The 16,121-nt window shown below is 42.7% G+C and overlaps 1 long non-coding RNA gene across 1 annotated transcript in view; it reads left to right on the top strand.

The window, feature by feature from the left end:
* Positions 1 to 9,902: 9,902 nt before the first annotated feature.
* LOC308068132 overlaps positions 9,903 to 16,121 on the top strand; it is a 61,892-nt gene continuing 55,673 nt past the window's right edge. The window contains exon 1 of the long non-coding RNA XR_013929871.1: positions 9,903 to 15,897. This is a non-coding gene — a long non-coding RNA (uncharacterized lncRNA). The remainder of the gene's footprint in view (positions 15,898 to 16,121) is intronic.

Here is a 16,121-nt window from a genome sequence, read left to right on the forward strand (position 1 = left end):
TGGAGAGTGCTGTGACAAGGATGGATTTCGAGTGTTCTGCTGCTTGCGAATGCTTTCCCACAACCCTCACTTTAGTATAGCAGGGCTCTTAATGAAACATAATAATGAAGTTTAAGCTTTTTTGGGAAGGCTTTTGTGGTCCTGCCAACCATAATTGACAGCCATTTGAAATGTATGGGCTTAGTCAATGCTGTGCTTACATTTTAGAAGAAACTGTCCAAACAGGCTGTGGCAAAGTGCAGTTTCCTCATACATTGTATTGCTGCCATTCCCCACCTTTGCACAATAACCACCGAGAGCAGAGGCTTTGCTTTGGGTATGGCTCAGTGACAGGCTCTACAAGGAGCTGTTTTGACAGCTTTGCAGCTGCCATTGGGCCTGTTCTGTGGTTAGGCTGCTGATGGGCTGTCTAGACAAGCACGCCTTCTAGGAAGCCATGTTCTTCTGGTTCGTATTTGATTATGAGACAGACTTTTTCATCTGTAATGTAAACATGAAAAAAAATCTGCCATGGAATTTCTTATATAAAAGTCCCTTTTTTTTAAGGGGTGATTAGATTCATACATTTCCATTCCCCCCTACGGATATATTTTCAGCTCTCCCATTTGGGCATTAGGTTTCCTGAAAAAAAGGGCGAGGTGAAAATGCTGAGCCCCTCAGAAAGCACTCAGGTTTAGCAAAGAGCCACAGCTGTGCAAATACGAGGTGTTGCATGGAACAAGTGAACTGAAATCTACCTGGTCTGATCGCTACCACTTAGTACATACAGCCTCAGGCTCCCCTAAAAGACAGGAGCGAGGCTCGACACCTGGATTGGAGCTGGCGTGGCCCTTGACGTGGTGACAGTAAGGCCGGCTCTCGCCATTACAAGTGATGGCTGCCGGGGCTTTTGCAAGACTGAACACCAGGCTGGGTCTGAAAGGACTATTGCAGTGGGTAATTCCCCTGACCGGCATGAAAATACGTTAACTCCCTTGTAACTGCAGTGGGGCCCTCTCTCCTCACCATTGGGATGTACTGAGTCAACAGACAGCGTTTTGCCCATGGGTCTTCACCGCTGGCTCCTTGTTGTCTGCTGCTGGTTCATACATCTGCTCTGTGCTTATGCTCTGCTCACCCACCTCTTGCCGTGGCACAGGGCACCTTTCCAGGCAGCTGCAAAGGCGTCCACATCACTGTGTGTTTGCTACAAACAATGGTGTCACATGCATGTAGAGAGGGTATAAAAAAAAAAAAGGTCACTTGAAAATTGTTGTTTGGGAAGTCTCAGGAAACTGGAGACGGCTCTTCCCGTGGGATGTCTGCATTTCCTCTTGCCTTGCTCTCATGTATCTAAAGTAGAATTGAACCAAGAGGCCAGGTCGAAGCAACCTAGAGGTTCTGCATTGTCCCAGAAAAAAAAACAGACATGAAAGCTAAGTCTTCCCTTCCACCTCATGCCAAGCTTCTGTGAAAGACCCACCTTACAGAGCATCCAGCGACATGGCAAACATGCACACACGTCAGCACAGGCAGCTCTGCTCCCCTGTGTACAGTTGTCGTGTGCTCCCAGGTTGGCAGCCAGTTCAGGGGAATATTTCTGCTTGCTGAAAGGGAACCAGACCCCTGGCTAAAATCAACAGCTTCTCTACATAAAGTGTTTGAAATAGGGTAGGTAGAGCTAAATAAACAAGAGATTTGGATTTCTAAATGGGCTGTCTTCCAAGCATGTTTTAATTTGGGGAAAATCGGTTCTTTGCAGCTTTTCTGAAGACTTTCTCTGCTCTTCTGTTGACCATCCTACTTTTCTTTATGAAATTAGTATGCTGCTGATTTTCATGTGTTATGAATTGCTTTGAGTGTGTCTTAACCCTAAGTGAACATGTGGTAATAACATAAGATCAGAGCCAAGAAAAACACAAAAATTCTCTGTGTCAAGAGGGAGACAGCACTCACCTTGCTGTGTTTTAAGGAGATAAAGAAATCTCCAGACTTTCCTATCCCTGTCCAGCATCAGCATGATCCTGTCTCTAGATTGGATCAGCAGTCACATATATCACAGACTTTGGTGAGTTTTCCTTTGTTTATCGAATCTAGAATACAAAAAAGAAATTCTGTGAGAGAGCTATAAATCCAAACATAAATACTTCTGTTGTGCAAGAAAAAGAAATTAAGGTTATGAAAGATCAGAACTTTAAAATACAAAAAGTTTGCTGTATCACTGAAGGACAAGAAACTATTTTGTTAGCTTCGTAACATATTGGTCAGAAATTGGTATGAGGATTGAAATGCAGCACAACAGCAGAACTGCTGCAGGTGTTTTTCATAAAAGCAACATTTAGTTATTGAGTTGTTATATCTTACTTGAAAGGTCTTTTTAAATATTTGTTATCTAGTTCAACCTGGAAAACTGAATGTTGTTATTAAGCATGTGTAAATATTTGTTCCATTAGACTACCTGTGTTCATGTCAATAAAAGACAGAAGTATAAAGCGTTCATTTCTTGCTTATTTGATAGCAGTCTTGCTCCCTCATGATGAGGTGTGATAGATTTTGGATGTCTAGCAAGTGGAATGAAATGGGTCTTGCAGAGCTCAGTGCAAAACCCTGGGTTTAAATCAGGTTTTTTGTGGTTTTGGTGGGGTTTTTTTAGTGAGAGCGTGGACCTCTTTGTTTTGAATTTAGGACCTTTATTTACCTTTCATGGTCCCCTGCAGACTAGCTCCCGGGTCAAAGAAGTCCACAGATGATAGCTACAAAGCTGTGGGTGTTCTGGGCGATTCCAAAGAATGCAATAGAAAATGATATGCCTTTGATACAATAGTGAACTTTATTAAATTTATATAACTTTTAAATAAACTTCTGTGGGAGCCTATTAGTTAAGCGTATTAAATTTTATAAGACTTTCTTGTAAGGGCTGCTCCAACTGGCAGCCATCTGGAGGAGAAGGCTGCTGCAGCTGTGGTATTGTTTGCAGGAGCAGAGGATGTCAGCGTTACACTGGCTGTACAGCACATCTACAGCAAACAGCAAGATTTCAGGCGTGTATGCACTGTCCTGCGCGCTGTGCTGCTCACCCTTGGCCCTTGGGGCAGAGCGCGGGTGGCCAGCCTCAACGCTGATCTCTGCCCATGCCATTAATCCAACCTGCCAGCTCAGCCTACTTCAGTGTATCTATTCCTGAGCATTTACAAGAAAGGATTCAACCCCACCAAATAATAATAGAAATTCAAACTATTTTACATCAGCAGGGCAAGGAGATGAAGTGTGCCGTGTTCCATCAACAGCAGCGACACGGTCTAGAGAAATTACCTTTCAAAAGTGTACTTGCCCTTTGTATCTGATTTTAATCCCATGTATTTCTATCAGTTTTAATAAGCAGATTTATATTGGACACCAAATGTTAAGATTACCTAAACTTAAAATGCCTGCCTATGAAATGAGTTGGAATTGATTCTCTGTGGAAGTTACTGCAGTGCCAATAAGGATTAATTAAAACTCAAATGTTCTTCATTGTGTGTTAATTGAGGAATTGTTATTCAGTCAACCTTCTTGATTTTTCTCTGTGTTAAATAATCATAAAAGTATTTCACCTAGTCTCATTGTTTATTTAACCAATTAATTAAGGGAGGGGATATTCTGCATTTATTAGTATTTTAATTGCAGAATTTTATTCCCGTTGGCCTAAACATCTACATATGTTCAGGTTTTGTGCTTAGCTTTTTTATCTTTTAAATGACCAATGTTCCTGATTGTACACACTACGGACTAAAAAAAATGTCTTTCAAGTACTCTGTACAATTGAACTTCATTAAAGCTTGAAAACCAGGGGCCAGGTTTTAATCTCAGCTGTGCTTATCTAAGTCTAAAATAATTCCCCACTATAATAATGGATTTACTTTGAGTTGATACTGGGATCGAGATGAGAATCTGGCCTCTGTGATTTAAATGATTATAGTGCACATTGTATAATGATGTTTCACAGTTGCCAGTTTAAAATGTTATATTTAATGGTTACTGATTTAGGAAAGTTTGCTTTATAACATATTTACAGTTTAGCAGGTGTTTTTTAAACATTAACAAATTAAACATAAAAAAATTAGACAATATGAATCTCCATAAACAGAGTGCCCTTTTGTAGGCAAAACATGAGAAAAATCTTCCCCCTTTGAAGGGACAAAATTCCTGTTTATTCCAGTGTGGATGCTAGGATACAGATACCAACCTAGATTTCAGTGGCAGGGCCCCCTCCCCCCAGCCCAGGTTGCCCCCAGCCCCGTCCAGCCTGGCCTCGGGCACTGCCAGGGATGGGGCACCCACAGCTGCTCTGGGCAGCCCGTGCCAGCGCCTCGCCGCCCCCATGGGGAGGGATTTCCTCCTAATACCACATCTAAATCTTTCAGCTTTAAACCATTCCCCTTTGTCCTATCACTACATGCTCTCATAAAATGTAGCTTCTTGCAAAAGAAGCAAAGCCCAGAGAGCTGTCAGCTTGTGTATTTCATTGTTGTTTTAAAAGAAAAAGTCTGTTCTGATAAGGAAATAGGAAAGCTGATTTCCATACCTAATCAGGTTTTTTTGGAGATGGTGCACAGGCACTGGGATGAAACAGCAGGGCAGCTTCAAGGTGTTTGTGCACGACTGCCCCGTGGCACTGCGGGGACATGGGGGCACTGGTGCTGCCCTAATGAGCACTCCTACGGGATTTTCAGGCTTGCAGGTGTTATACTTCATTTCTACACCTGCAAGTAGGAAAGGAAAAAGAAAAAGGAGTGGAATTATACCTTCGTAGAGATGTATTTCCTCTGACCACATAACTGCAAAATAATAGATATTTGCAACTCCGAAATGAAATTGAAGTACTTCAATATTTTTCTCGTATCTACATTTCTTCACTGAACTCTGTTATGAATCAGAAGACAACAAGCATCAACAGTTTTCATGCTGTCTGTATTCTTTGTGCTCCATTTTTTATTTCTATCTTTAGTATTCTTCAGTAACCCTGCAAATACATTTTTTCCTCCTGACTTTAACGAGCTTTTTTATTTTATCGGGAAGATCAAGGTAGAGATTACCTCAGATAAAGTAAGACCTTATCTTGCATATAATAATATGAAAAACACAAACTTCTACCATACCTTTTTGTTTCTCTGTGCCAATGCTGAGTGATTTATAGCTGCAATTCTTATTTCCCTGACCAGAAAAGTGGCTTTAGACTAAAAATTTGGCAAAACAATGGATATTTTTGTTTAAATTTAAAGGTTCTCTAGATTAATGTAAATTATTTTTAAAGCCTGCATTCCAATCATACACCCTGATATAGCAATGCAATTAGCATCCAGTTACATTAAAAAAATGCAAACAAGCAGCCCTCAGTCAGTGAAGCACTTTGGAACATGCTTAAATCCTGTTGGGTTTAATGGGATGTGAATATTTGGTTGGAGTCGGGTCACTGTGCTAAATATAGAGAGGTGTGGATTAGCAGACACTATCTTGGCAATATACTCAGGTGAGTTGATGTTATTAACGTTGGAATTTCACACTTCACCTTATCTCAGTTGTCAGTGCATCCTTTTAAAGTTGTTGTTTTACCTTAATCTTTGTAGTTAGTTTGTCTTTATTACTCTTGTTTGATGATTTTCTCCATAGGCATTTATTATTTTTAAATGGTATTAAGTCTTTTCAAAATAACCCCAGTGACAATGCATTGAAACACTCAGCAGAGGGAAAGGGTTGTTTGCCACATGTGAAAAACGAGGCTGTGCAATGTCATCATGAGTTTCAGCCCTACAGCATCCGTATGCCAGCAGTCAATTGCAGGGATAAGGCTTTAATCCTTGTGGAGATACTGAGTCAGTTCCAGACAATAATTAATGTAATGAATGCTGAGGGAAGCTGAAGGCACTCTGCCTGATGGAGGCAGATGCCTTGGCCGTCTCCACACGCTCTGCCACGTTCCATACACGTGTGTGTCCAGGCAGCCCTTTGCCTGGCATCGGCCTGAGGGCTCCTCACCGTGGCCACCACCCGGGTGCCAAACCCCTTTAGCTAAAATAACGTCTCAAACAAAATGGTGCAATTGGTTCCCATTTAACCTGCATGAACGATGTTGTCTGTATTGGTGGAAGCTGATGCCGTCCTGCAGCTGGAGCAGAAATTTCCTCACTGTGGTAGTAACTTACCCTGTAGCATCGCACCAGGCTTTTGCTTGTTTCTCGCTGAATCTTCCTTCTCTCCTGCTTTCTCTGCGGCATGGCCTGTTCTCTTCTGCCTCTGTTTTCACACAAAAGTGCAGTGTTCCTTCTTAAAAGAGACTGCACCTACCGCAGCATGGCCCTTGCTGTCCCCAGTGCACATCTTCCAGTGATCCCCAGATCTTCCAGACATGCCACCAAAATTGTACTCCGCTGCCAGGGGAAAGGCACTCCATCGACTCACAATGTTTTGTTCTTTAAACTTCCTTTTTATTTAGGATTGTATTTCTGGCAAGGGGAACTTGTCCATAGTTCTTCAAAAGGGGTCAAAAAGGACCTGGGCGGCAGACAATTAAGAAAGCAAAGACCAGACAACAAATCATGACAAAATTTTGGAGGAGTTTGCTCTGCTGTTCATGACACTATGGGGACTCATAAAAGCCTGTGCTAATATCAGCTGTCATATTACACTGGCAAATAACCAGAACTGAAAATTAGGGTGAATCACAATTCCTGCTTTTAAAAGAAAAGGAAAAAAAGAATTCCTATTATATCCACCTACTGCTGCCCATCCATCCAAATCATCTTGAAGAGGTCTACTATTAACCAATCTCACCCTTTAGGGTAATTGCTTTCCCTAGGAGAGCCCTCTTCTATGGAAGCACTGTCAAAACAAGGACAAGTTTTGGGTCCATCAACCTTGACAATGTCCTCTGACATTATTAGCTGAATTCATCAGCTATTAATGACTGCGAGATATATAGGATATACTCTGGTTAGCACTTGGAAAGACTTTCAATTCACTTCTAGCTCTATTTATTCATTTAGACTAAATGGAGTTATTAAGGGTCGTGACTTCCTTTCCAAAGTATCAGGTGAAAATACTTTTCCATTTAAAAAATAGAAGAAACTTCTTGCAATAAAATTAAATACCATCTTTAAGAGTTCCTTCGATTTTAAAAGATATTTCCTAAAAGTTTTATTTTCATTAACTAAATCCAGGTGGGGACTGGAGAAAGGAATGATGGCACACAGTGCTCGAAGGAGAGTTGTTGTCTCCAATAATGAATTTTGGGACTTTGGGTTTTCAGAGAACAGCAACAAGATTTCTTGTCCTCCTCAGCACTGAAGACATGGAAAGCCTGAAATATAATAACTACCATGTACAGAGAGGTTTTACAATAAAGCTCACACTTTCATTTTATGATCTGAGATTTACCTGCAAACACTAGTGAGTCAGTCAGGACTGAAGAAAAAAATCTTCTCTGCTTTTATGTTGCTTAAGGGATGCCTACACTAGATGCCTTTTACCTGTATATGCTATTGTTCACATGCTTTTGATATAGACATTGCAATACAAATTATAAATACTGCTATATTAAGATTTTATCCAGCTTTCCCTCCCCTCCCCTCCCCCCACCCCCCAGCAGGAAATCTGAAGAGCCATCTGTACCACTGACTTCTGCCAGATCAGGGTCCACCTTTTCATGTCCTATAACTGAGCTCTCAGCAAGCTGTGCTGTGACTGTGATATAAAGCCCTAAACCTAGACCAGGCAGTGAGGGTGGCCCCGTTGAAGATGTCCACCCTGCAGGCCTTCTCCAGGAGCTTCCTAAAGAAAGATGGAGGAAGAACAAAGGGATTTATCTGTTGACCTTCCCAGGAGAGAGGATGGCAGACCCCACCAGGCGAGGACAAGCTTCACAGCTAGAAACAGAGGCATCTGTGCCTAGGAAGAGATGGAAAGAACCAGAGAGGGGTCCTGGGAGGACTCATTTTACGGCATCTTGGGATTTTTCAGGATCCTTGTAGGATGATAGATAACATGTTTTCAGGGGTAATCAGACATGTCAGGTAGGAATGATCTTAGTCCTACTTCATGTGTGTGACAGAATAGAAAATCCTTCAGTGTCACAGTCGGATGACGGGTCGCTTCTCACATGCTGTCTTGGTATGCTGGGTGAGCAGCCTATGCTGGGAAGAAACAGCCTCCCAGAATCCTTGTGTGCTTACATTACCCACAGTTTCCTAACTGGATAATTTAGGTAAGTATCTTCACTAATTTCAAATAGCATAGACTGCAAGATTCCCCCCTTTGCCGGCTATAAAATTTGAAAATGTTCAGTGAATCATTTTGCTGGGGTTGTTCAAGGAAAATTCAGGCCCCCACAAAGGGAACGTGGAAGAGCTCTGGTTTAACTTACATTCCTTCACAGCTTGGGCAGTGGTATAGTGCAGTACAATCTAGATTACAAGATCCACAATCCATAGACAGGCTGCTTCTGTGACCACAGAAATTTGCCTGCTTTTTTTGGGTAGCTGCAAAGCAAATGTTTCTGCTTCTCTGAAAAATCGCTTTGAGAATGACCAGGCAGCTGGGCAAAGCCAGATGTTGTGTGTGTTGTATCAAATTGGAAGAAAAAGATGCTTTTAACAGAAAATAAGTATGCACAAGATAAGTATAACCCCAAAATAACATAAAGTCCCCTTTGTGAACTTTAACAGTTTGGGGCTTTGTGCACCTTTGTTTTGTTGGAGCTGTATATTTAGTTCTCCAAATACTGTAATAAAGAAATCAAGCTGTAATCATTCAGGTCTTCTTTCTGTAGTTCACCTGTTATCCCCTGTGAGTAAACCTTACAGCTGCAGGAGCAATGAATTAATTTGTGAAGGTGACTGCGGTCTTGTAACATGAACACAACAATAGCAAATGAAAAGTATTTCCTCTGAGGTCCAGTCTAAAGACATTATAAATGCTGTAAGATGATGTAAATAAGGATTAATTAAAAGTACCAGTCAGAGCTTGTTCTGGGGCTTAGGGGAGGACCAGCACAAGTACAGAAATTGGAACTATGTCAAAACATTTGCTTTAAGTAGTTTGTTTGTAATGTATGTGACTTGGCCAAATGACCTTGCTTATTTTCCCTGTGTGTTTCTCTAACTTGCTATAGCTGGGGAGATGGAGATTACAGACCTCTTACTGTTACGGCTTACAGACAGAAATGGTCTAGTGAGCCAATTTAGAATGGACACTGCAGCTCCCAGTTGATTACTGGAGAACAGCGAGGTAACGAGAAGCAGAACAGAAGAGAAAAAATCGAGTGTGTGCGTTGGTGCCTCTGTACGGCAGTGCAGCAGGAGGGCTGCCACCGAAGTTACTCACTGTGGTTTAGAATTTATAATTCCTGAGTTTTATACTATTTCTTATTTTTTTAGGAGGTGGCAAAGTGACTTATACATGTAGGGATCATACTTTTAATGGCAGCAGATAGGGCACGGTGTAGTGAAATGCTGTGTCTGAAGTTGCTCTGCAAATCCATCACAGAGCCTGGAATAAAATCCATAGCATCCAAAGTGTTGCAATAATCATTGCTTTGCAGAGATCCACAGGGGATCTTTGCAAGTCTGACAGAGGCGGCTGAATCTGCTTGTGCTGTAGCGCTGCGGTCACAGAAGAGCAGGTCAGAGCTGTTGGCAAACCACCATGTGAGCAGAAGGTGCATTAGACTTCTTAGTCTGGAAAGCCCATTTTGGCTGACTAGAAGTTACAGAAATTATTTTTGCTCAAATATGCACCTAATGCAGATTTGTTTCTTACTTGTAATAAGAGAGTGGTGGAGGAACAAAACAACAGGATCATCTGGATCAGAGGTCCTCAAACTTTTTAAGCAGGGGGCTGGCATGCAAATGAAGTGGCAGGCAGCCATCTGTGACTGCTTGGTTCCCCCCCCCCCCCCCAACCCCAGCGGGGGAGAGCGAGGGGGTCTGTAAATACCGGGGGCCAGATTGAGGACCCTGGGGGGGGCGTATCCAGCCCACGGGCCATAGTTTGAGGACCCCTGATCTGAATAATCAATATTATCCTATGCAGCTTGGTGGTCACCATCTTCCATAACTTCTCCCTGAAAGGAGTGTTGCAGGTGGTGTCACGGGCTGCCCAGGGATGTGCTCGCTCCCATAGGGATGTAAGCTTTGGGTCTTTTTAAAAGGGGAATATAAATTAACCCTATTTTTGAATTGCAGACTTTAGTTCCTCTAGGCTATGCTAAAAACATCTGAAGATAATATTACTGGATTTTTCTCCTAATGCAATCTGGCTACTGGGATGGTACAAATGCTTTGTATTTCCTATGGTGCAGGTTTCCAAATCAGTAACGTTTTCATTGGTCAAAATTGGTGAAAAACAAAAGCCTTGAAAAGGTGTCCTGCTACTGATGTCTTACCGGCCATTGACAAAAACAAGCTCCCTCTATCAGGAAAGGATAATTTAAAATCCAGTAATATCCAGTTATGTTTACCAGGAAATACAAATGTTGGCTCCTTGCTGTAAGTGAAAAAAGGGAAGTCGTAAATATGTGCAGGGTTGGTTGGGGTTTTTTGGTAGTTTTTAATGAACGATTTAAACCAATGTCATTGGGTTTTTTATTTCAAACTGTCTGGGAAGTGGCAGAGCAGGCAGTAACACATAATGCAAAAAAAATTGAAAAGAAAATCTGGGATAATTGATTGTTACCTCAGGAAAAAAATGTAGGGGCTTCTTTTACTAGGAAAGAAAAAGAAAAAAAATCAGGCTGAAGTTGCCATTTTGAGATTTTTTGGTTTCTGTGAGACTTTGAGGAGTAATTATCACAAATGCAGTCAAGGCACTAATCTGTTTAATGCTCAGAGGTCAAAATGCTTCATCAGATTAAGGGATTATAAGATTTCTAGAAGATTGGTTAAGGTAATTTCAGAGTTTTAGTGGTTAGATTTTATTTTAGCAGTTGCTAAAATGAAACAAATAGGTGACTGTACTCCTGCAGCAGCCCAGCATTTTGACCCATGGACTGTAGAACTGAAGAAAATCCGCTTTAAAGTATTTACTCTGTCCCACAAAGCCAGTAGTTCTTCAGGGCTTGGAAGATGGAGAGCCATTTTATACCTCTTGCAAATCTGGAAATTTATGTTGGAGATTACAGCGGAGGGCAGTGCACACAGCATTGCACTGGGAAAAGCAGCCAAGTGGAGTAAGGGCTAACTGAAACGAATTGCTGCTGGATCCGGCTCTTGGACCGAAACAAGCCTCGCTCCATCTTAGCCCTGCACAGCATTTTCTGTAACAGAAGACTCTGTGTGCAAGGCAGGGTCAGATAAACCCGAGCACAGAGTGGCATGAGAGGTGGACAATCCTCAGGTCTCGGAATAACTGACTTCTCTTTATTTAGGGATTATGTTTTAATTCCTACTTTCAGATACGGCCAGGAACACACGTAGTTACCAATTAAAGTAAACAGATGCATGAAAGACATGTTGAAAAATATCTGTCTGTCTGCCAAGGGGATGTGTGAGATTATGGTGATTGTGTGAATGCACTTTGCTGGGAATTTCCCAGCCAGTTGTGACTTTTAGAGTGCTTTCCCATTAACTGACTGGTTTGTGCAGTTTGGAAAGGAAATATCCAAAGAAGAGCTGTATGAGAAAATACCAATAGCAGTGCTAAGCGCCATGCTCTGTCTGTCCCCACTGAACAGAGCCAAGCACAAGGGTTTTTTTTAATTAAAAAATACACTTGAAAAATATTTGAGGAATTACAATAGGAATAACCTTATCTGGTATGAGCAGCACTTTTGTCAGTCAGAGGTGGCATCGCCTGTGTTGTGCAGCCTGCACCCCCAGCCACATAGTGCTTTTTACTAATAAGGCACAGGTCATTATCATGAAGAGTTGAGCTCATTACTGGAAGAAGTCCAGAGGCACCCAGCTCAGAAACCACTGGGAGCGAGACACCTTTGTGCCAGGGGCACCGGGATGGCCAAGGACCAGACCAGCATGTCTGCCAGCACTGAGCCGGGGGTGCTTGGTGCATTTTCACCTTTGCAAATCTCTCTCAGCATCTTTACGGGAATGTTGCAAAATGGTCGGTTTTGCTTGAACAAGTGAAAAAAATCCTCCAAGCATGAGAGCAAAGCTCCATGAGCAGGAGAGAGCTGGCTGCCGCAGATAGCTGAACCCGATTAAATCATCTCTGCAGAGTTTGCCCCGCGGTAACGAGGACAGTGACTTATTACTAGCATTTCAGTGGTGCCTGGGGTTGCTAAGCAGGGCTTCATCCCACCAGACACGCTAAAAAAACAGTTTAAAATCCTGATTATCGTCTCAGGGCCTTGCTGAGAGACTCGTTGCAAACCCTCAGGGAAGCATGGGGAATAAGGGGCTCAGCGGCCCCAGGGGAGACCATGTATTCACCCATCTACAGAGGCTCTGCAGTTCCCATGTGCAACCTGGTTTAATGATGAATTTATTAATGATTTCCATTCACCAGATGTGCATATGAAAGCAGAGACAGCTCTCAAACTGCAAATGTTTTTGCATGATACCCGTGGTAGAGAATCACTGATTTTCTGGGCAGCAAAGCCACTCTCACATGCTCAGGGAGAAAAGTAATACCTAAGCAGGAGGGACTAGGCAAAGTTTTTTCTTGACATCATAGGAAACTCAGCATTAGCCTGCTCTAAACTGTGTCAGAGCGGGAGTCTGAATTATAACATCTTAGCATTTAAACTTAGCATAAGTACTACTTAGCATTTAAATTTAGGATTTTCTCTGTGGGTGATGCTAAAGACGACAAGCGTCTGCAAAACTGGTGGTATCACACTGAATAGGACCTTTTGGCACGCCATGCATTAACAGCCTGCTGTCAAGTTCTCCTTGCTTCAAACCTCATGAAAACAAAGCGGTTCTCTGTGTTCCAGAGGTGTGAGGCATTGCACATGCTGCAGGAGAGACCTGCTTCTGAGTGCTGGGTTTGCACAGGGAAGTTTCACATTACAAAGTGGCTGGAATGTATAAACCATCATTGCTGAGAGCTATGGATTTTGTATGCTCCACGTTTCACCGTCTTTATTGTGAAATATGTAACTTAATGCACACAAGGCAAACTCCTAGCTGCTCTGAGCCACATCAGCTTGCAGGTTTTCTGTGATTTTCATAATTTTGACCAGTGCCATGTGACTGTGCTAGAAAACCCTCGCTGTAGAATGTGCTCCCATTCTGAGGTAACGTAAATAATTTCCAAAGCAATATTGTGTTGGGTTACTCACCTAATGTTAGTAGAGAAGCAATATTTATTTTTGGATATCTCAAACTTTGATTCTATTTGACTTTGTCGCTAATTGGCTATTTATGCTCTTTAACTGTGATCTAAGTATCTGAGAAGAAAAATAGACAATATTTTAATTAGCTTACTGCAGTACATAACTACCTTTCTTCTAAACTGTGCGTTGCCTAAGATGGTTCGTTTGGTAGTTAATTACTTCTCTCACTGGATAAGCAAATGCTTGTAAACAATTGTCACGATTCCTTGGGGAAAGGGTACATACATGAATGTGTTCACCTTACTTTTACCACATTCCTTAGTGAGTCTGCAAGGTGCCTTTAAGTGCCCCGCCAAGGCACCCGCAGCACGCGGAAGAGGCGAGCCAGCAGCAGGGCGCCCAGGTGATGCCATCGCAGTGCCCAGCAGCCCTCAGTGGGAAACGGCCGCCGCGCTGTGCTGCAGCCTAGCACAGAGGTGGCACCGGTGGAGGTGGAGCGGATTCCTTCCCTTCACCCACTCCGCTGGTCCATAATACAGGATATGGGTCATTTAGGAAGTCACAGATGCCTGTGATACCGCTAGCATTCCTCCTGTGGCCCAAATTAAATCCTCACGTTTCAAGCTGCTGGCTGCCAGACTCTTCGTGCCCTGTGAGCCTGTGGCTCAGGTGGGGCAGTGCTCCTCTGGTAGAACCTAAGCCAGGGTGTGTGCCTCCCCCGCCGAGGCCCCTGTGTCACATCCAGTGTCCCAGCTTTGAGGTGACGGGGGGGGAAATAAAAGCTTTCCGGGGACAAGCTGTTACTGGAGAAGCTCGGTGCCCATCTGGAGGGACATCAGTTTTCACCTGTCAGAGGGGACTGAGGAGGAATGTCCTGGTGCCCAGTCTGGGGAAGCTTTGGTGACTGTTTTTCATTCTCCATCTGAAAGTTTGTCCTCTTAAAATCTTTTCAAGTGAATGTCAATAACTTCTGAGGACTTCAGCCTGGAAGGACGTCACTTGCTGGTCTGGCGAGACTCACATGCTCTTACAGCAGCACCACATTCTTTTTAAACTTAACTTCTGCCCTCTTCGTGACCTTGTGTCCTTAATAGCTTTGCTGTCATTGATTTTTAGTCTAGTTATTGGTTTATTTTTGTATCACACAAGTGCTCAATGAAAACAGACAGCCCAAGAGAAAAATGCAGCATGCATTGGTCAGTTCTTTATTTGCCAGCGTTAGTGAAGGGTCTGTCACCATCCTTTAAAAAACAGCAGAAGGAAGAGCAGCACAGACAGAAAATCAGCTGTGAAGCCAGTTGTTATACTTTGTAAAATGGCATAAGGCAAAGAGAGAGGAAAGGCAACGTGTCGTTGCTGTGTATCTGCTCTCTCAGCAGTTTCCCTTTGCAACCTTCTCCTGGCAAGCTCTGCTGGGGGCTTTGGAGGGGAGACCTCAAAACAAAATAAATAAATAAAAGAAGAAAAAAAGCATTGTCAAACCTGAGAAATGTTATGCTTTGCTAAAATGAAATCGGAGATCGTTGAACTTGATGCTTCTGGAGAGCTGCTTATGCAGGAGCAGAGGCGGGTGTGAAATGCAGGCAGCGGTACTGCCGGGGGGGGTTGCTTTGTCCTGGCTGTGCCATGCAGCAGAAATTCACCCCGTGCCCTGTCTGCCTGCTGGCCAGGCGGTCGGATCTGGGAAGGGCTTCCAAGATGCCAAGGCAGAGGGTTACAGCATTTGCATAAATAAGGCTACTGAAAAAAGTTTCTGCTCCATATAATTTTCCAGACAGAACTGTGCTAATACTGACAGCAAGGATAGGGTGTCACCTACTGCAGTGAAGAAACTTTACAGCATGTATCCAAACAAATGTTCATGGCTCTTTCATGCTTGGTAGTTGTTATCCAGAGCCAATATCGACAACAGAGAATTGCACTAGTTTTCTGTGTCATAAATTGCGCTGTAGAATATGTATTGACACTGCAAGTTGATAGAACTGAATAATTGATTTGAACAGAAGTCATTGTTTGCATGATTTTTTGTTTTTTACATATGAAGAATGAAAAGCTGCCAACTCTCTGAATAACTGGTTCAACAAAATTTTGCTGGGCAAGTGGGCTACATAGCTATTTGTTTCACTACTGTTGTATGGGTTCGCAGGAGTCAAACAGACTTTTAAACCATTGGGAGTTGCATACAAACTTGCCAGGAGAAAAGGCAAGTTCCTCTTTGCCATTTCATCTTCTGTGGCATTTTAGTTTGATTTTGTTGAGTTTCCTTTTTCACTTCAATATTCCACCAAAGGTGTCATACATATGCAGTTATTGTGCTGAAGGATACATATTTATAGATGTATAAATTTTGTATTTTAAAATACAAAATAAAAATATGCAGATTTTGCCATGCTTCTTGTGAACTGATACTTTCTTTCAAACTAGCTGCATGACTTATGAACTTCAATGTGTTTTGCAGTTGCCTCAGTGACACTGATCCCTGGATGATGCTCAGCCAAGAGCTATGGGAAAGGAGCTGGACACAGAAACCTCATCTGCTGGGCAGAGCCTAGATGTCCTTCACTTCTCAGGGAAAGTTTGAAGCCAAGGCCAGCAACATCCCCACCAGTACCCCACAGTGTCCCAGGGACCAGAGCAGCAAAGCAATAAAGGTATGTGCGTACGTGAATCAGGCATTTAATGTATTGCTATTGTGTCAGTGTCTTTTGTTACACAGAGGTATACTTCCAAAGACTTCAGAAATTAACGTGGTTTCACTTACACTCACACGAACACGTGTGTGTATGTATATGTGCATATATGTATGTATATATGGGGAGGGGACTGAGCTCATGCCATGGTTCCAGGTACGAAAGAAGTTTGGGGTCCTCTGAGC

The sequence above is a fragment of the Falco punctatus genome (assembly GCF_963210335.1).
Source record: "Falco punctatus genome assembly, chromosome: 8".
NCBI lineage: Eukaryota > Metazoa > Chordata > Aves > Falconiformes > Falconidae > Falco > Falco punctatus.